At 36.6% G+C, this 22,160-nt stretch overlaps 1 protein-coding gene across 21 annotated transcripts in view; it reads left to right on the top strand.

The window, feature by feature from the left end:
• unc-13 overlaps window positions 1–22,160 on the top strand; it is a 1,228,603-nt gene that overhangs the window by 961,447 nt on the left and 244,996 nt on the right. The window lies entirely within an intron of this gene.

The following is a 22,160-nucleotide window of genomic DNA, read 5'->3' as shown; positions in this document are numbered from 1 at the left end:
CATTTATATTTTCAATCTCTCGGAAATGCTTTATTGAAAATAGAAATTTTCATTAGACTTACGGCGGAAATGTAGTCAATTTCATAATTAAAATAAGAAAGCAAAACTGCAAAGGACAGCAAGTGTTGCCATTTTTGCTCTTGATAAAGAAACAGAAAAAGTAGTAGCATCCACACACGGCAAACTGACAACTTTTGAAGCAAATATCAGCCACAGAATTGCACAAATATACAGTGTCAGAAACGGATCTGTAACAGAGAGACATGAACCACTTGTGACAAAGTACAGTAACGTAACAAGGGACATAACCTTGGCCTCATGCTCATGGAAAATAATTTCTGTTCACTGCTTAGAACCAAATGACAAAGGAGCGGTAATGAATTCACCGTAGGTGTTTATTTTCTAGTTTCTTATCACTTATACGCAGTTAGGCTTCTCTTCATTTACTACGTTACCTTTAGTCTGATGTTTCCTTAATTGTATTGATATAATTGTCTGTGAAGCTATGGCGTATATTTTCTCTGTTTTTTATGGTGCTATCTTAGACATGGTAACTATCCAGGTGTTTTCCAGTTTTTATCTGTACAGAAATACTAAGGTAAAGTTTAATGACAATCCTTAAGGGCACTCGGTAAATAAATACTCAGGCCCTTTCCATAAAAGCACAAAAAATTTACTGCTTGCATGCGCTACAATATTGCACAGCAGTTAGTGACACGAATCAGAGTACAGTACGTAAATTCAGCACCACCAAATCACGGTAATTGAAGTACGAACACGAAAGATCACAAAATGAAAATACAATTTTATTTACCACGCCACGCTAAGGAGATTCAGAAACACGTCCCATCACGTTACGGGTATTGATTAACCCTTAACCATCACGGTATAGCAATTTGATAACGGTGGTGACTAACTTATATTTACGATTATGCATCACACCCCGATAGGGAGACCTGTTCATCACTTATACTGCAGAAAAAGCCTCATCTTTTGCCAGCAATTCAAGTAAGTGGCCCCTTGTCACACTGCACCTATTCAAAGAAGTTTCGACTCGGGTTTCGGTAATCCAAACAAAAGGGCGAGGCCATTGACATTGTGCCCCTCAGGCTGTGGTCGAAGGGAAAGGCCCTTCTGCATCCTTTCAAAGCAAAGTCCTCCCTTCATGTTGAAGTTCACGGCTGCCTTCAAAGCAAACTAAGCCCTTGTGAAAAGGCGACGGACAACTCTGAACGTCCTCCTCCGAGAGATCGGGTTTTCGACTCTTTCTGAGGTCTGATGACCTTGGGTCCATGTGGACGACAAACGTTAGGAGGCAGTACATAAAGAAATAATTACTTCTTGACTTAAATAATCCCTTTACAGAAATGCAGTCTTCACATTTATGTAGACGGCCAAAAGAAATGGAGACTTAAGACATTTCCCTATCGTAATTTAAGTGCAGAACACATCACAAAATGTAGTGTGGTCAGAGTTGTCTGTATTTATTATGAGACATCCGTACACTGGCAAACGTATATGACTGGGTAAGGGAATACATTCTTCAAAAACGTACGTAAATATTTATCGATTTTGTTATTTCGTTTGAGGCATGGAAATATAGAAATAATGGCAAAAGTCAATGTAAGATTACAATGTGAAATACAATATATATATATATATATATATATATATATATATATATATATATATATATATATATATATATATATATATATATATATATATATATATATATATATATACACACATGCAAGTGTGTGTAGGTATTTTTTGTACGTGGCATTATGTAAATGTAGATTTTAAGGTAAAAATGTGTATTTCAAATAGGTTGTTACCTTAACGATGCTCAAAAGCATCCATCATTCGTTTTCATAAATTCGTAATTTGAGTCATTTATTTCTGACTCATTAAAATAAATATTTTATTTCTCAGATGAATAACATTGGTAAATTACCCAGGGGTAGCTAAGAATTTGTTAAAAATCCTTTATCTCGTAGCACCACATTCTCTCTCTCTCTCTCTCTCTCTCTCTCTCTCTCTCTCTCTCTCTCTCTCTCTCTCTCTCTCTCTCTCTCTCTCTCTCTCTCTCTCTCTCTCTCTCTCTCTCTCTCTCTCTCTCTCTCAGCATTTTTCGGAGTTGCAATTTCAGTTTGAATTCCAGATAGCGTTATCAGAAAGGGAAAAGGGTGGAAATTACTGAAGTCGGAAGGAGATAGCCCTTTTACAGAGAGAGAGAGAGAGAGAGAGAGAGAGAGAGAGTGAGAGAGAGAGAATCTACGTTGAAATCAGTGTTCGTGAGTGTGTGTGTGTGTTTGTTTGTGTGTCTATGCGCAAGGCAAATAAATATTAAACTGACCGAGATATTGAGCATTGCTTGTGCACGTTTGAAACAGAGAGAAAGAGGGAGAGAGAGATGAGCTTCGTTGAAAAAGGTGCTGGACAGTTACGACTGTCCAATTGACAGGAATTTCGTTGCCGTCATTTAAAGTTGCCGGATCATCTCTATTGGCACCACACAGGTGCCTGACCCTTGTAGGTAAACCTTTAAAATGATGTTCTTAAACCTTTGGCAATGCCATACCCTTTTGTGCATTCCACAGTCACAGTTCAGTGGGTTTTATTGTTTTAGGGCGTGCACTCAACCACACTTTTCTCTATGCATTATTTATTATTCACTATTAATAACCATTAATGATTATTTTCTTTCCTTTTTCACATAACGGCATTCAGTCCAGTCTGCAGCATCACAGCACGTTGTTGTTGTAACTTTTTCCCCGAGTTGTAATGCTAAGTGTCTACAGTATTTATGTGTTTATATGCATCAGTGTGTAGAGATTAAGAAAGAGCGTGATCTTTGATGGAGATGAAGAAGCTTTAAACTGCGTTAAGAAAAAGAAGTTATTTTGTAAGCGCATTGAGGGAGAGAATTAATACTAATTGAGAGAGAGAGAGAGAGAAATTTATGGAGTACAGGGAGAAGATACTGAATCTGAGATAAAGGGAAAAGATGGGAGTAGAAAGCAATTTCAGAAACAAAGAGAGAGAGAGTGGGAAAGAGGAAGAGAATTTTTGTACAGAGTGAATTTTTGAAGAGAGAGAGAGAGAGAGAGAGAGAGAGAGAGAGAGAGAGAGAGAGAGAGAGAGAGAGAAAGGTAACATTGTGAGAAGGGCCTGAGGGCGAGGTCCTCTCATTTTTTCTTCTTCCTCCTCCTCTTCTCCTCTTCCTTTGGTCGATGATCGAGTGCTGCCCCGCCCTCCCCCACTCTCTCTCTCTCTCTCTCTCTCTCTCTCTCTCTCTCTTCTTCAGGTGAGGTTAAGAGTCCTCCTTCTCTCCTGTAGAAGTCCTCATCGATGCAACTCGGTCGCTGGAATTCCTGTTTCGCTGGTTTCTGAATACTTTAGGAAATCTGAGGATTTTAGACAGTTCTGGGATTTTAAGGAATTTTGGGGAACTGCATTCTCGCCTAACGTTCATAGAACCAAGTCGACGTCAAATTATTTTGCCACAAATTATATGCTGAGTTGGGTATTTCTGGAATACCATCAGCGGAGATAAGTAAATAGTACAGATAGGAGGAATATCGGAAGAAATGGAAGAAGTGCACTGTAAGCACATTTGTCTGGCCGCCACATGTATGCCTGTATTTTGTTCATGCGTTCAGTGTATGTTTATGTATATATGTATTTATATATATATCTATCTATATACATACATGTGTGTATATATATTATCTGTCTATCTATGTATCTATCTAACTATATACAGTATATATATCATTATATATATATATATATATATATATATATATATATATATATATATATTTTACACTTTATATATGTGTGCGTTTGAGTGTGTGTGTGTGTGTGTGTGTGTGTGTGTGTGTGTGTTTGTGGAAATGTATAAATGTGTATTTGCACGCGTTTCAGAATCTCATTATGAGAGAATTTGTAGATTAATTTTTTGGGTCATCTTTAATTTATTCATACAAGTAATTGCCTACAAATTGCTTTTATAATCCGTCTTTCATGTTTTATTTACCAAAGTGGTAATAATCCAAGTTGATAAGTTGATTTCCAAGTCTATAACTTATTAATTTAACTAACTCAACTAATGGATTGAATTGTTATTTTTTGCTCTCAAAATGAGTCATATCATCAGCTGAACATATTTTCATGTTGGCAAAAGCGTTCGTTTCAAGGCCATTAAGGCTTGATTAATCTGAATTTGAATGGAGTTAATCGTATTAATCTTTGGGCTATTGGTTACCACAAACGGGAAAAAAACGTATTTGTTAAACGTATTTTTTTAAGGGGAAAAGTGAAAATAAACTGAAGAACAAATAAAGAATTGAACGGCTTAGCGAAGGAAGTAGAAAGAAGTTTAATTTGAAGTATGAAGAGAGAAGAAAGGAAAGAAAGGAATGTTACGACTGTGGAAAGAGTGAAGTGGGAAACAGAGATAAAAGAGATATAACGCAGGACATTAAGTGGCGAACGGTTGATAAGCACCCGATATGAGAGAGAAAAGTTGAGGAATGGAGGAATAATAACAGTGATAAACTAGATGTTTAGAGGAAGACATATATATTCGGAAAATGTCAAAGTGAGAAATAATGAAAGCTGCATCGCAATTAATGAGTTTTAATATGGGTATGTAGAGCGCAAAATGGGGGAAAAAATTAGAGCTGGATTGAAGGTGTTAAAAGGTGCTGTCGTCAAAATTATTCGTGTTGAATATGTATGTGAAGCATACTTAATTTCTAACTAGCATTTCACTCATTTCTGTTAATGGCTGTGCCATTTCCACAGGGAAGAATAGAGTGATGATATTCACCCTCAGTGCAGCCTGGAATCGTAGAAACCCAAATTATGTATAAATATTTACATGTATAAGCATACATAAATGCATACATAGCCTTTATCTCTATGGAGGGATTTATTTTACTCACCAAGGTGTTGAATTCGCTGCCTGTGGTATTTGGCCATTTGCTTGATTACTTATTCATTTTACAGACACCTGAAATGCACAGTAATTGCCTCATCCCTTTATACACACAGTATTAATTAGTGTGTAATGGTTGAAATTACTTGAGTAATACTCCACAGTAGCGGTCATTTCAGGAGAAAGCATATTAAGTGAAGCCCAAAGTGTCCTCTGTTATGAAAATCCAGATAATGAAACCTTGGTGCGCTTTTAATCTCGTGCCTTCAGTGTTAAAATATTTTTAGCAATGCAGCGAAAATTACAGTAGAAAAAACAAAGAGTTTTCTGACTATCGTAAAGCTTACGGACTGGTAATTTTCTTTTGTCTCTAATATCTCGCACTTTGATAAGTGTGTTAGTGTACTAAGACCGTCAAAAAATAATGCTGATATAACAGAAGGTCGAGATGATACATTGGCGAGTTGAGCTTGCCACTGGCTCATCCAAACATAGGATTTACTACAAAATTTGTCACTGATTTGGTACTTAGTTTCGTGTTACTCTGCTCATATCTTACGGAAGCCTCTTCTGCAGCTGCCAGTTAGCTTACAGATTTCAAGATTTTTATTACTTTTTTCATATTTTTACCATTTGACAAGTTACATATTTTGAAGCGGTAGGGTGTAAACATTGTTTTTTTACGGACTAAAATAAGTTCATTTCTTTGGATCAAATACAGATTTGTGTTTCCGAGATGAGAAGCAATATTTACTATCTGAATCACAGAACAGAATATATGATAGTAAACCTATGTGTTCTACTTGACCCACAAACCAGCCTTTGGTATTTGACTCATGTACTTTTATTTGACTCGTATCGCAGACCAATTTCTTATGTCAGTCGTACAGCTGCTTTTTATCCGAATTGCAGTTTATCATGCTTTACCTAAAAGGTAAAACAGTCTTTGATATTTTGATCAAAAGAAAATATGCTACCGGGATGACACAGAATTTTTGTAGTTTCTAAACCATGGATGACAACCCCATATTTAAACCGCAGATTGGAGTTGGGTGGTATTTATTTAGAATTAAACTTGGTTGCTGTACTTTGTCACGGTTTGGCGGGACAGTAACTCTGTAAAGACTAGATATCAGAGACTGATACTTGACGCTAAGATTACCTTGCACCAAAGTAAAGCGATCATTTCGACACCTAAGTTTCATATCAGGTAGAAGGAAATTCTTGTCCGAACCGTATTTTAAGCAAAGGTTTCTTACAAGGATATGGTGCGCACTGGCGTTCTTCCAAGGTCCTCTGAACAAGGTCTAGGTCTTGGTTACTTGGATGTTTCTTGTTCTCGAAGATTGTACCTTGCAATATTGTCTATACTTCTGTTGCGTTTGTGTCAATTCTGGTTATTTCCGAAAGGCGTAATTTTTTTTTTTTTTAGCCTCGTTAAGAATCACGTTGTTAAGGAAATACCAGTGATTTGCATTTGGATCATAGCTTTGGTCTCCTCATTGGCTGTCACAAAAATCTTCCCGGTAATTTATTTAAATAATCCTGAAAAGCCTGTCCAAGTACTGAATCTCCAGCAAAACTTATAGAGAATTACTTGTCCAATAATTCATCATCTTATCAGATTTAAAGAAATCCCATCAATAGACGTCAGCCTAATTATACTGATGAACAAACTAACGATAAAGAAATGTTGCAGCCTTAGAAACACTATGGCAAAATTAAGTCCCCGTGATGAGTGATAATAGTCACCGGTACAGGTACCATCAGTGTTGTTATCGTCGTCGTCCATTTTTTTTTATAATAATATTAAGAAGAAAAGACGTCGTATGTTGAGCTTTGACACATCGTTAAAGAAAACACACCTTCAGTGAGGTAGCCCATTATATACGACTCGTCACAGTGATATTTGTTTTTCCCTAGCTGGTGGCTGATGTTTGACTCGCTCGTTGAAATTTCGCATAAAAGAAATGGGGAAAAAACATTCAGAAGGAAGCCAAGAGGTTCGTCCATCAGTTTTCATCATGTCAAAGACTCTCGTAGTTCGAAGCGATGAAGCTGATAAATGGTGCCGAGGGTGAAAAATTCGGCACTTTTTTGTCCTCCTTATATCTATTCGGTGCGGGATGTTGTGACGCTCTTGACGACCAAATGCCATTAGCAATAAAAATCTTATAAGAAATATTCAGATTATAAGTATTAACGTTTTAACCTGGTTGTGTGTGTGTGTGCGTGTGTGTGTTTTTTTATGTATCGAAGAGTGCTTTGATGGTAGACGGGTAAGATTGAAAAGCCAATTTTACGAAGCGATCTGTAACCTTTTACGAACAGTAAACCACCGGTGGCATTCAGTATTTATTAAAAACTCCTATTTTGGGCTAAAAATTAAGAATAAGATGAAAGTATGCGTGTAGAATTTTATTCAAATCCTCAACATAACTAGAAAAGTTAGCGTAATCTATTCAGACTGCCACATTTTCAAGACATTCGCTCCTTAGCGCATCATACCGGTAATAAAATACTGGTTTATATGTTGTTAAGAGGTATGAAAATCATGATAATGGCTTTTTAAAAAATCAGTAATTTCCTTATTTTCTTACACTTTCCAGGCATTTACATAAATACATCACGGCCTGAATTTCGTGTCTCGCTAGCTAACTTCTGATAGACGCGCCCCAGAGAATAAATATGTTTATGACCATTGCGCCAAATCACATTACTCTCGATTTCACAGGGCCATGGTGATTTATGTGCACCGAGAGTTATGTTAACGAGATTAGTGAGCGTCGGATGGATTTGCATGGGGGGTGGGGGCGGGTTTGAAGGGGAGAGGGGGTTTTTCCTCCCGGATTCAGCGCAGCACATGAGAGAAAAAATTGCGAAATCAGTATGCTTTAAAAATATACTGTGGCCCTTTCGTATCGGGTCACGGGGTATGGGCATAGACCGTTCCAAGTTTGGCAGGCGCTTGCATTACTTTGTAACATGAAACACCTATGACGTCTTCTTAGTATTTGGCTAAGGACTTTTTATCCTTGATTCAGCAGGTAGAGGATGGATCTGTCGGTGACTTAGGAGATACAAAGCTATTTCTGCTGACTAAATCTGTTGCGTGTTTTATGAATGATGCAAGGAAACATCTCTTTTATTTATATGCAGATGTATATGAATAAACTGTGGCCATCTTCGTCCGTTTTTCAGGTCTTAACAGGCACGAATATTTGAAATAATAAAAGCAAGTTGCAAAGGAAATGAATAACCTTTTCATTTTGAGTTACTGTCTTTATTGTATGAAAAGCCGACTAAAGTATTTGAATAATTATGATGGGATACATATAATACAGGCATCCTTGGGGGATGAGTTGACCAGTTAATGAAGCTCAGACAGAAGTTTGCCTCCCTTTTCCATCCTCCATGTTCACTACGATGAATTTACTGCCCATAGTCATAGCTGATAAATTTAGTGGATTAAATTTTGGATCTTCCTCATGCTGCCCGATGTTTGCTCTGTGTTTAGAGGTGTAATTTTTACCTTCTCTTTCTGTAATGAGCGCTAAATTTTAAATGTAAAGAAGGTTATTGTCTATATACTTTGTAACTACAGTGGTAAAGTTTTACATATCAGGTATGTTTGTTCACTGTATACGTTTAACATTATCTGTCATTTTATTCAAGTCTTTTGTATCGTTAGTATAGGATCATGAAATGGGTAATCCGAAGAAACAGGAATCTCACCTTTTGGTTGTTTTTTAAGCTGAAAAGGGCGACAAACCTCAGAAACAACACCAACCCTAAAACACACACACACACACACACACACACACACACACACACACACACACACACACACACACACACACGTTCCACTAACCCAGATTGTTCAGTGTCCACTACCCCGTTCAGACAAGATCGCTAGAAGACCTCCATCCAGGGTGAGTTTTGAAAACTGCTAACCTACAGAATATGTTCACAGCAATAGTCTGTTTGTTCCTAGACTCTCTTGAGGTAACTTTTAGACGAGGCAGCAACGTCGTCATTACTGCCATTTCATTGATAAGGACCAACCTCGTATGTTGTCGAGGTGTAATACCAGTGGTAAAGGAACTTTGTCTTGACAGTGTTGGTGGAATGACGGTGCTAGTTCAGCCGTCGGTTTTGCGGACGGTGATGATTGATTAAAATGGTCCTTCTGAAAGAAGTAGAAGGTTTCATATACTGAATGTAATGAATTTTTAGGAGAATATATTGATGATAAGTTTTGGATCAGAATTAATTGAGAAATAGAACATGGCCCCTTCACTTGACAAGAACCGGGGCTTTCGTATTTCAGTGTAAAAATGAGCATACGTAGGAATGGCTTTATTTGTATAATGGGTTCTTTTTACTGTGAATTGTGGAACGCAAAGATTAACTTTCATGTGCCATCGAGTAAAAAGGTTTTCACGCTCCCTTTTCGTAAGTCTTGTCTTATGAAGCATGAGAGAAATCAGAGCACAGGTGTTAATTGTTGCTGGATTGGGACTCCATGTGTTCATACTGCGAAGAAGAAAAACTCTAAACTACATCAGGTGTTCTGGATGAAAAGTTGCTTGCGCGTGTTTGGAAACTAGAGCCTTGCTTGCTCCCGGCTAAGGGGCAGCGGGCGGGGGTTGGGAAGAAGAGAGAGAGAGAGAGAGAGAGAGAGAGAGAGAGAGAGAGAGAGAGAGAGAGAGATCGGGAAGCGAGGGTGCACCTTTAAGGGGGCGTATGCTTGGGGCACTACTAGGGAGAATCATAGGCCAGAGGAGAGTTACAAATACGCGCCCGCGCATACGTACGCTCTCTCTCTCTCTCTCTCTCTCTCGCCGTATTTATGTAATGTGGATGTATGTATTTGTACACACATTGTGTATATATATATATATATATATATATATATATATATATATATATATATATATATATATATATATATATATATATATATATATATATATATATATACACAGTCCCGTACAGTGTATTGTAACATTCTCCACTTTCTAGCGGAGAAGGAACGGTGAACATTCAGATTAATACCTCCTTTTCCTGAGGTTGTTGGAGCCCTGTTCCCGTTTCCTTGTCACTGCATCGACCCATTTATTGACGGCTGAATTATCGGCGGTGCTTTCTGGCTCTTCATGTTCATTTACGCTACTTTTCCTCCGTAAGTTGATTCATGTGGAGGTGTCGCTTGCCCCAGTGGGATTGCGTGTCTGTTCGCTACACGGCTGGAGTGGAGAAATCTTTCTTTCTTCATTTGGTTATTTACGTTCTCGGCATTTGGCAATATTTCCATATTCGGGTTATTTTCATGACCTCAGTTTAATTGTTTCATTAAAAGAGTAATCTTTTCTATGTTATCACTGATATCCTTTTTATTTTAATTTTCTCATTCTCGTAGATACGTGAAGCGTAGACATTTCTTCTTCTTGTCTCTCATTAAATTATAGTTTTTACAGCGATTCATTCAGAGCTGGATATCGCCGGCAGTATGTATGCCGTGGTAGTAAATGGTACAGAAACGGCTGGATTCCGAGGAGTAAATACAGGTGTGGCAGGCGGGAGGTTTTCTGTTGTTGTAGTGTCGGTGGTCCATGGCGTGAATAGCTCCAGTTCTTGCGTCATTGAGGAAGGAAGGGTGTAGCCTTACGCACGCCGACACCTGTTATTGATCAGAACACCTGTGGTGGCAGTGATGCGCAGGTGTAGTCTTACCAGTACAGTAAGGGAGACAGAGAGAGAGAGAGAGAAAGTAAAGGTTTGTGGCAGCGCGTACTACCAGCGACAAAAAGGTAGCTATTGATCCAACCTGCTTCCCTGAGTTACCGGTTAATGTTATTATTATACAATATTCCCCCCCTCCATTCCCCAGCCCCCTAACCTCATCCCTCCCACTATTCTACTTAACTGGAGTTATGGTGTGACTGATGTGAACCAGTAGCGTTCGTCTGTTTGCGTCTGTCGCTGCGTATGACACGTGAAAAGCCCATCCATATTATCTGCTAGTATTGTATTTTGAGAGCCATTCGTCAGGGCGGTGCTGTTGATGTGAACCAGGGGTGAATGGCCACGCCTTTGAAAATCGTCGGTTGCATTAAAGCTTCCCAGTTCGGGGCGATTTTTCATTCATTTTATTATTCTTTTAAAAATCTTTCCAACCGTCCTCCTGACTTCTTCCACTTCTCATTCTCCTTCTGCCCTCTTTTTCTCCTTCCACATTCTTCCTGTTATCTCCATTCGTACCTTTTTCGTTCTTGCAGCCATAATCATTTCTCTTTTGTATCATTTTTCATCTTCCCATCATTTTCACTCGTTTTATCAGTAATCCTTCTTCAGTAATCCTTCTTCCTCTTATTGTCCATCATTCCTGCCATTTTCTTCCTACCATTCCTCCTCTTACATACCATTCTCATATCTCTTTTTCCTCCTTCCCGATACTTTTCCTTACCATCCTCCTTCCATCCTGTCAAATCTCCGAATTTCTGTCATTGCCCGCCCCAACATTCTTCGAAAGAATTCTATCAACTATTTATCAGTATTCCTGCTCGCGTTATTCTTCTTGAGAGTCACCGTCAATTTGCTATTCTTAAATCGTTTCATTTTTCCTCTTACTATTCTTTTGATTCCCTTTACCCTCCATTCTCTGTCCCATCTCATTCCTGCCTCCGAAATCTTCGATATAACGAAAAAAAGGGAGAAGTGACTGCGCAAAATTATCGTTAATCTCTAAAAGTAAAGAGCTGTTATGACTTGCTTCGTATGCGTGTGCTTATGATCCCCACGGGACATTCCTCCCTCCTCGTCACTTAAGCTCAGTTTTTTTGCTCACTTAAGGTTTTTTTTTTTTTTTTTTTTTTCCTGGAGCACTTTCTCCTCGCATATTGCGTTTTCCTCACTTACCCCATACATGATGACCTACTTCATTCAGGGTCCGTGAATTCGCACTCGAGTCGGCCGTAAAGGATTTCATTGTAGGCGGGCCACACCTGGGCTGCCTTCATTAACCCTTGCCGCTTGGCTTGCTCCCTGGGTTTATACTGAGAAGACGGCCTTTGAAAAGATTCCAAATAGATTTTAAAAGGCCAGCCTTTTTAACCCCCCCCCTTTTTTTTTATTTCGTTCTCTTTATTATTTTTTTGTTTTGGCCTTTTGAAACGGATGCCAGAAGAGGTAGTTTTTCCTCAAAACCGTTGCGAGCGAGGAGACGCTAGAGCGAGTGCTTTTGGAGAACTCTTGGGTCATTAAGATACTGCAAATGAAAAGAGAAATATAATATGGAATGCCGAAGCACTTGTGGATTGAAGGAAAAGTTGGCAAAGAGATTTTTTTTCATTTATTTTCACGTCTTGCTTTAGCTTTATGGCTTTAGAAATTTTGCGTGAAGGTTCTATTCATTCATTATTATTTGAATTCTGTAGGTTGAGTCTATATTACTCAGGCTTGATTATCATAATGAGAGGGACATCTTTGCTTTATATATATATATATATATATATATATATATATATATATATATATATATATATATATATATATATATTCGTATATATATATATATATATATATATATATATATACTCGTATATATATATATATATATATATATATATATATATATATATATGTGTGTGTGTGTGTGTGTGTGTGTGTGTGTGTTTGTGTGTGTGTGTGTGTGTCTTCTATTCATTCATAACTATTTTAATTCTGTAGGATGATTCTATATTGTTCAGACTTGTTTATCATAACAGAGGACACTTTTGCTGTGTGTATATATATATATATATGTATATATATACATATACATATATATATCTGTATATATATACATTATATATATACAGTCTATAAATACAAATATATATATAAATATATATATAATAAACATAACATGTGATTATAAAATACAATATGTATTTATTCATTAGTAGATTGCATCTTCTAACTTCATGAAGAAAAGAATGAAAGAAAAATGTTTTGGTAACATTTCACATCGATTCTCTCTCTCTCTCTCTCTCTCTCTCTCTCTCTCTCTCTCTCTCTCTCTCTCTCTCTCTCATGGAAACATTTTGATCCACGTCGAAAAGTCTTGCAATTAGTCTCAGAGGCCATTATACTTTTTCCAAAAGGTGTTTCACAAAGCATCATAATGAAGATGATCGTAGACACTAGGTGTCTTATAATAATAATAATAATAATAATAGTAATAATAATAATAATAATAATAATAATAATAATAATATTGACTGTGGGCAGTAAAGGAAAAAGCAAGCAAGTGATGAGCTTAAATAAATCGAGAAGATGACCACGATAAGACATCAATCAATTGGCAGCCCGTAAACGAAGTCCAAATGCATTTTTCATAAAGCGGAAGGTCCTTTGACTCGAAGACTGAAAAAAAAAGGTGTTTTATGTTCGAGTTTATTTCTTTTAGTGTTTTTTTTTTTTTTTTTTTTTTAAGTTGGGACGAGTAATATTTTTTCTGTATGTCACTGAGATACAATCTGCAATACCTACTGTACTTATTGGGATATTATTGTTCTTTGGTTAACAAATGGAATAAACGCGCTTGAATAATTTTTTTATGACTCCGAGGTTGCTATCAGTTGACTGACAAAGTGGAGACTGTTGCCGACTGGCTTGTAGATGGAAGAGACCCTCTGTTGATGTTGTTGTTGTTGTTAACTGGTTAATAAATCTGAACGTCATCGATATCATTTTGAAAGTTACGGAATTCCTCTGACAGACCCCAATTGACTGGCGAGTCCGTTGATGATTTTGTGGGTCATACAATAAAGCAACAACTCGTGTCGTTTCGCTTTATTCAGGTTTCTGGGCAATCTTATTCTCTCTCTCTCTCTCTCTCTCTCTCTCTCTCTCTCTCTCTCTCTCTCTCTCTCTCTCTCTCTCTCTCTCTTTCACCGCCCTTTTTCCGTAGTTTTGGATAATTATATTATATATATATATATATATATATATATATATATATATATATATATATAATATATATATATATACAATCATGAAGCTAAAAATGTCGCTTAATATCAAATTCACGCTACCTCGGGAATATCCGCGATGGGGAATTATCACCTTCGGTGATAATTCCCCATCGGGGGTATTCCCGAGGTAGCGTGAATTTGATATTAAGTTACCAATCCATTTATCACTTATAAATTCCCCTTCGGTGATAATTCCCCATCGGGGATATTCCCGAGGTAGCGTGAATTTGATATTAAGCGACATTTGTAGCTCCCTCCCTTATACCTTAGTTTAACCAGACCACTGAGCTGATTAACAGCTCTCCTAGAGAGGGCTGGCCCGAAGGATTAGATTTATTTTACGTGGCTAAGAACCAATTGGTTACCTAGCAACGGGACCTACAGCTTATTGTGGAATCCGAACTACATTATAACGAGAAATGAATTTCTATCACCAGAAATAAATTCCTCTAATTCTTCATTGACCGGTCGGAGAATCGAACCCAGGTCCAGCAGAGTGCTAGCTGAGAACGATACCGACCCATGCAATGAGGAACTGACATTTGAGACTTCACGATTATATATATATATATATATATATATATATATATATATATATATATATATATATATATATATATATATATATATGTGTGTGTGTGTGTGTGTGTGTGTGTGTGTGTGTGTGTGTATGTATGTACACAAACGTGTATATATTATTTTCCCCTTTTTTTCATTAAAGCCCATTCTGTCCATTATCCCACTAGCGGTGAATAGTTGTGCATGGTGGTTAGTTGACTGTAGTGGTTCGTATAACTACACCAGCTTCTATGAATGAGAAAAGGCTAATTTTGAATACCTTTTAATAGATTTTTTCAAATAGACTTCTTCTTACAATAGGAAGGTTTGTTTTTCAGAAAAATCTGATGAAAGTAAATATTTTTAAACCATTTAGTGTCCGGGAAAATAATCCCATGGAATTTGCCTTTAGATGTTATTGTGCTTTTTGTTTTTTTTTTCTCATTATATCATATTTTCCATTAGGTCAGTCTGATTTTGTTGAACTTCATAAAACACCTTTGTCTGTTGTCTTCATGCGATTTTATAGATAACATGAATTTTCCGCATGATCGTATGGTCAATATTGTTCATATACAAGTATGATTTATGCACATTGCCAAGCTTATATTACATGCTTGTGTAATATGTGTATATATATATATATATATATATATATATATATATATATATATATATATATATATATATATATAGTGTCTGTGTGTACGTGCGTGGGCGTGCACATATACGCTCACATATATTTATGAATTTGTGCGTTTGCGTGCGCTGGTAAATTACACACGTACTTAAATATAATGAAAGGTACTTCTTTCCAAATATAATTTTAATGAATAAGGTCGGTCATCTTATCAGATTACAACATAATGCTTCTTACTCTGACCGAGATTGAAGGTGTATAAAGGTACTTTGCACCCCTGGCTTGCCAAGGGGGTTCTACCCCCGATCCGGTGTTAAGAAGCTAGACTGCATCTGGAACAAAGGGTAGTAGCTAGACCCTGTGGTGCCTTGGACGATCAACATGTGTCCGTCTGCTTTCTGTTCCAAGGGAAATCCCAACCGCCTGTCCCAGTTCTTGCATGCGAATCGGGCGTATAAATCGTCCATGATTGTGCTGGCAGCACCGCCTATGGATGTGTACAAATACATCATAGGCGACGTTCCGGTATTATGTACGTTAGCAACGAGTAGTTGCTGATTACATGCGTCTGTTTGGGCACACACACACACACACACACACACACACATATATATATATATATATATATATATATATATATATATATATATATATATATATATTCGTTGCTGTATATAGTATTAAATTTACAGCGTGACAGGAATTATGTAACGGCTGACTTTTTAAATGAATGACCTTGTTTGTGAGGCGAAGTTTTTCTTTTCCCTTCTAGACCAGCACTAATGGGATAAATGTCGATATTCTAAGATGAAGTGTCTCCCTTTTATTTTTGTAGGAAAAAGTCGCCTTATCTAGTATTGATTCAAGGTTTAGAGAGAGAGTGTGAGAGAGAATTGCACTACTTGTTCATAAAGTAGTGTCAAAGGAAAAGCTTACATAACGATGAATGATTTTGTGATAATATATTGTTTACCTTTATTTCTCGCCAGGGATACTGCTTTCAGTATGAGCGAAGATAGTTTATGGGTGAACTTGTACACAACATTTTTTCCAATTTTTTTTTTCCTTACGTAATCACTCTGCAAGGTTTTCCGTTTTTGTTTATTTTTTACTTTTCGGATTAGCACTGTCTATAGACTCTAACAGCAGTGAACGAAAGTCAGCCACCGTCTGCGCGCGCACTCTCTCTCTCTCTCTCTCTCTCTCTCTCTCTCTCTCTCTCTCTCTCTCTCTCTCTCTATAACTTTCAGATCGTGATGTTCGGCATATCCCAACAAGGTTGAACATCTTGTCCCTTATCATCCTGGTGGTAATTTAAGTACCCAGCGCAGCCTTAATTAGTTCTAGTGAAGTGATTTGGCTCAGTAGAAATGACAGAGGACGATCGACGTCGGAACTGGAATCGAAATGTGAAGGGTTCCACCTCTGGGAAAGATGCCATTTTCATCACCTTGGTTCGCTCTTCAGGTGGAGCAAAAAATTTTTAGCCACTTTTCATTCCTGATAAATCCTAGACACTCTTTGTCATAAGAGGTAGTTTCAGCTTCCTGATCTAGGATATTGAAGTGGATTTTTCGACTGGTTAATAGACAGGAAATATTTTGAGGGAAGATTGGTAGTTCACTGAGGGAAGTGTCAGATTTCAACAACTATTAACATCAATGTATGTATACATATATATATATATATATATATATATATATATATATATATATATATATATATATATATATATATATATATATATATAGAGAGAGAGAGAGAGAGAGAGAGAGAGAGAGAGAGAGAGAGAGAGAGAATGTGTATGTGGGTTATGTGTATATATACATATGTTTGTGCGTGTGTACGTATATATGTATACTATAAGGAACATAACTGTTTTTTCATGAAGAGGCAGCCGAGACCTACGAACGAGGACGAGTCAGTCTCAGATGATTTACGAAAAGCACGAAGGAAATGTACAATATTTACACAATGCTTGAGATAAATGTAATAGAAGGAAAACATTGACATTTATCTTAAACGTTCTAGACGATTTTGTGTAATTTTTCCCCACTGATTGAAAATACAGAACATGGATTTTTAAGTCAATCAAACGCCCCCAGGTTCAGGATTAATTGAAATCGCCCCGTTCCTCCGAAACACGAGTCGTCTCTTCCCTGAAACAGAAAAAACGGGGGGAAAAACTTCAGTTAAAATAAACCAGATATAGAGTTGAATCGCCAGTAACTGCATTTATAGACTGGGCGGAGCAACTCTCCGGTGGCGCAAAGCAAACCAATTAACTGAAGCCATTATGTGACTCATTGTTGTTGCAGGAAGATTGCCATTGTATAGGGAAGAAGTGTATTTGCCGTACTGTGTTTATTGCCCCAGCGCGGGATAAGGTTTATTATTTAAAAACAAGAAGCTCTGCTTCGTAAAATATAATATTTTCTTTTTCTGGGTAATATCCTTCACCGTGCGATTATTATAATTGTGGTTTGAAAAAATACATCATTATGCGTTGTTCTTTTCTGATTGTGTGTATTAATGCATGGATTTGTTTTGTAAAGCATAAAAAAGCCTGCGCACTTCTACTTGAAACATGTTTATTCATTTTCATTCCAGTCTCCTTTCCTAAATTAAATTGTGTTGTTGATTTCCTTTCGTTAAATCATACCTTTGATAACTTTGTTTACACAGCGTCACCAACACCTTGAATTTCTTGTGAAGTTTGTGAAGTCAACTTTCCCAGTGGCAATAACCTATCAGAAATATAATGAATAATTGTTATTGTTGACGTTATTCATGTTCCTTTCTTGGCGAATTTCTGACATATCCAATCGTAGTGTGTGGACAGTGATGGGTCTGTTTGTGTGTCTTTGAACCAAGCCTGTATCTGACAAAAGTTTTTTAAATATTTCCCGTTAGCAGCTCTTCATTGTTACAAATACTTTGTGAAGTATTACGTGAAGAATCCTGTCAGGCAAATTCTTTTCTCAAGTTTTACTCCTGATGAGACGGTTAAACTACATAGTGTCTTGATTATTTTTATTTCTTGTGCCTTGAATATGGAAAGAATGTGATTTTTCACGCGTCTAGGATTAAAAGAATGCCCGAGTTATAGTCTTCACAGTTGAATCCTTATTCTTATCTAAAGAAGAATTTTTTCTTTTGTAGTAACATTGGTCCAATGTATATATATATATATATATATATATATATATATATATATATATATATATATATATATATATATATATATATATATATATATATATATATATATATATATATATATTTATATGTGTATGTGTGTTCGTTTTAATGTCCACATTATATATATATGAATGAAATGTAGATCCCCATGATTACGAAACAAGATGTTAAACGAATTAAATTTGCAAACATGCAGTTTTAGATACCTCAAGGAGAAACAAAACCTTCTTGAACAGAGGTTAAGAATGTAAATAAGCAATACTTACAAAAGAAGAGGAATCACTTTTACAGTTCTTAATACAGATCAGAATAATCTCTCTCTGTTTGAAGTTACATACGTCTGTACCTTAAATCCCTTCAGTGCAAAATATCTGGAGGTAATTAAATTCCTTGCAGAAGTAAGCAACAGGATATATTTACTTTTTTTGCAGCAGCAGCAACCATGAAAGCGACCGAAAACAGAAGTTAGACGTAAAATGCAATAGAACCAGAGGAAACCAATTTATGCCAGATTAAGCCTCATGCTCTAATGACCGAGTAAAATGCAAAATAATTAAGACAAAGCTTTCAGCGTACAGTTCCGGCCATGAGGGACAGACAAATGCGCTGGGGGTGGGGAGTAACGTATGGGTGGTGGAAACAGGGGAGGAAGAGAGGCGGTGAGGGTCGAATAATAAGGTCTGGTTACAAGATCGCACTTACGCACATTTACACACGGGAATCGACAGCAAAGTCGACCCTATAGAAGTGAGAGAAATTTCTTTGGCTTTAAGACGCAAGAAGGCGAAATTTATTTGCTATATGTATTTTTGATTAATGAAAGTAAGAATGTTGCCTTGGTGAATAAGTATAAACATTGTATTAACGATTTGGAATTGCATAACGATAAAATTACTAAGATTTCATCCGTTTTTAAAGATGGGACTCTCTCTCTCTCTCTCAAACTGCATGTAGGTCAAGTGTTCTTTATACGTGAATGTTAGTGTGAACTGTATAGATGCATATGTATGTACAACCCAACGACAAGCATTTCCCTTTTCGTTTTGTCGTTTTACGTGTATTCAGCTCTCTCTCTCTCTCTCTCTCTCTCTCTCTCTCTCTCTCTCTCTCTCTCTCTCTCTCTCTCTCTCTCTCTCTCTCTATTCTGACCTCTGACTTTAACTGCTCCCTCAGGAACACTCTATATCTCTTCTGTGGAGGAGAAAAAAAAAAAGAAAAAACCTCTTCTTTTCTGTGCTCCGCTTTTGTTTTGTTTTCTTTCCACCATAGATATTTACAAGGGAAGTTTGGACTCTCTCTCTCTCTCTCTCTCTCTCTCTCTCTCTCTCTCTCTCTCTCTCTCTCTCTCTCTCTCTCTCTCTTCTCACTTACTTTCTTATCCCGTTAAAAAGTCTGTTAATTGACCTCATTTATTCTTAGTGCAAACAGAAGGATCTTCGCATACTTTTGTATGTTTGATTTACGTTGCAATTCATGGGTGTTTTTATTTTCTTGCTAAAAGAAAGAGAAATAATTGTAAACTGTGTTATTACAGGTCATGCGCAGAGGATCGTGAGGAAACCTCAGTTCTCAAAAATAGTAAATGCTCATTAATTTTGCTTTTAATCCGCAGAATTAAATGTAATTGAAAACATTATTTAAAATGGTGCAAGTGTTGATAAAATTGGCGAGGATATTAATTTTGTAATCGCATCTTGTGTTTGTGTGTGTGTGTGTGTCTGAAAGGAAGAGAGAGGGAGAGATTGGTTTGCTGAAAACAAAGGGACTTTGAAGTTATGATTAGTTGGAAGCAGAGACAGATTGTTTTATATGGCCTCGTGAGTTAAACTAAAACTGTTCGATTTCATCTCAGTTGTCTGGTGAATATCTGTATTTTCCTTCGTCCTAACTGTTTTTCAGTATAAGCTGTTGACATTAAAAAATAAGCCTTCTTTTGCTAAGGAAAAATGTTTCAGTATAAGCTGTTGACATTAAAAAATAATCCTTCTTTTGCTAAGGAAAAAATGTTCAGTAAGAAATTTAGGAATGCATTGTTTTCCAAAATAACTAAAAGATTCTCAAAGCATCTCTTATCTTTTTTCAAAGTGTATGATTAAGCTAATGCGAAGAATTGTGAGATTTTACGCTTCAGATAAGTGCTGTTCCTGCACAGCTTGTACAAATCTCAAGGGTCCTTTGACTTTTGACTTTTAAGGCGATGGAATAAGGAACACGGTCTACGTTTCTTGAGACCAATCTAAGGATAAAATAAAAAAAAAATGGGCAAGAAAGGTATTGGAGTAGGGTTCGGTTCTCTAAGGAAATGAAGTAAGCGGGTCTGGTCAGAAGGGAGCGCTCTTTCGACGGAGAAGAGTTAAATTAAATGTAGTAAATAAATGATAGCAAGAAAAAATTATATATTGTACATACGAGTACGTAGGCATACATTTTCTTTCCAAAAATGGTTGATCATGACAGTTGAAAAGAACATATGCAATATCAAACCTTTTTCTATGAACTATATTATCTTTAAAATATATCATGGAAAAAGTCTTTTGTATTCCATAATTATTCGAAAACATTTATAGAACGCAGCACTCTTTTACCTGCCTGTGTGCTGACTCCTTATGAAAAATATGTAATTTGCGAAGACTGGAAGTTGACTAGCACTTTACGCTAGTTAATATCGTCTCTGTCTCTTCAACGTTTTTAGGCTTTCCTAAAAAGAAATCCTTAAATATACAAAGTAGATGAATTTTTCACCATACAAAATTAAGTGAAATAAAATCGCTAAATTACGTTTACTTCAGCCAGAAGAACATTGGAGAAATTTAACAGCAGCACATATAAAGAAAACATATAAAAAAGAAAGACCCTCTTGAAGTCTCTTCATTAGACCAAGGAATCACCACACGTAAAGTGACATCGCATTTCGCTCTGAGCATTTGGGTCCCTGATTCTTTGGAAAATATCAAAGGTTGGAGAGGAGTCGTTCCATTGTCGAGGAAACTTGGCTTGTCACTTGCCTCTCATGCGCGCACGCATTTCTGTGAGAAGCATTGAATGTAAATTTGCTAGCAGACGCTTTAGGTTAGACTGGATGCATATACCTCATCGCAACATTTAATATCCATCTGTTAACACACTTATTAATATGCATGAACGTGTGACAAATTTCTGCTTGTAAAGGCATGCGAATGTATAACATAGTAATGCGTGCTTGTTTGTTTATATATATATATATATATATATATATATATATATATATATATATATATATATATATATATATATATATATATATATATGTATGGATGGATGCATGTACACGCACACAGATAGGAATGATAAACTCAGTCCTTTTCTTTTCACTCGTGCGTTTACCTTGTAAGCCAATTACTCATGCACATAAAAGCGCGCAATGTAAATGTATTTTAGCAAATATAATGAGCGATGACAAGAAAGAAAGAAAGAGAGAGAATATTGGAAATAAAAGAAAAAAAAGTGCGTTCGACTTTTTATTGGGGTGTTTTTTCATCGTCACTGGTGTGGTAAATTGCTGGGATTTTTTTTTTAATGATACGCGTTGCAGAAAGAACAGCGACATACAATTTTTTTTTTTACGGAAGCGATTACGGTTTTTTGGGGGGACGGGGGCGGAGATGTAACGCTTTAGGCATGTGTTTTTCCCATTGTTCGGAATGCCGCTTTTCAAAACTTGTGCATAACAGCGATAAATGGTTGTAGTGAATGTAGTTGGGTAATTATTATTTTTCGTAAATTTTATTCTTATATATATATATATATATATATA

This window comes from Macrobrachium rosenbergii, chromosome 4, assembly GCF_040412425.1.
Source record: "Macrobrachium rosenbergii isolate ZJJX-2024 chromosome 4, ASM4041242v1, whole genome shotgun sequence".
Lineage (NCBI taxonomy): Eukaryota > Metazoa > Arthropoda > Malacostraca > Decapoda > Palaemonidae > Macrobrachium > Macrobrachium rosenbergii.
Note: the sequence above shows the minus strand (reverse complement) of the source record. Positions and strands in the feature narration are given on the sequence as shown.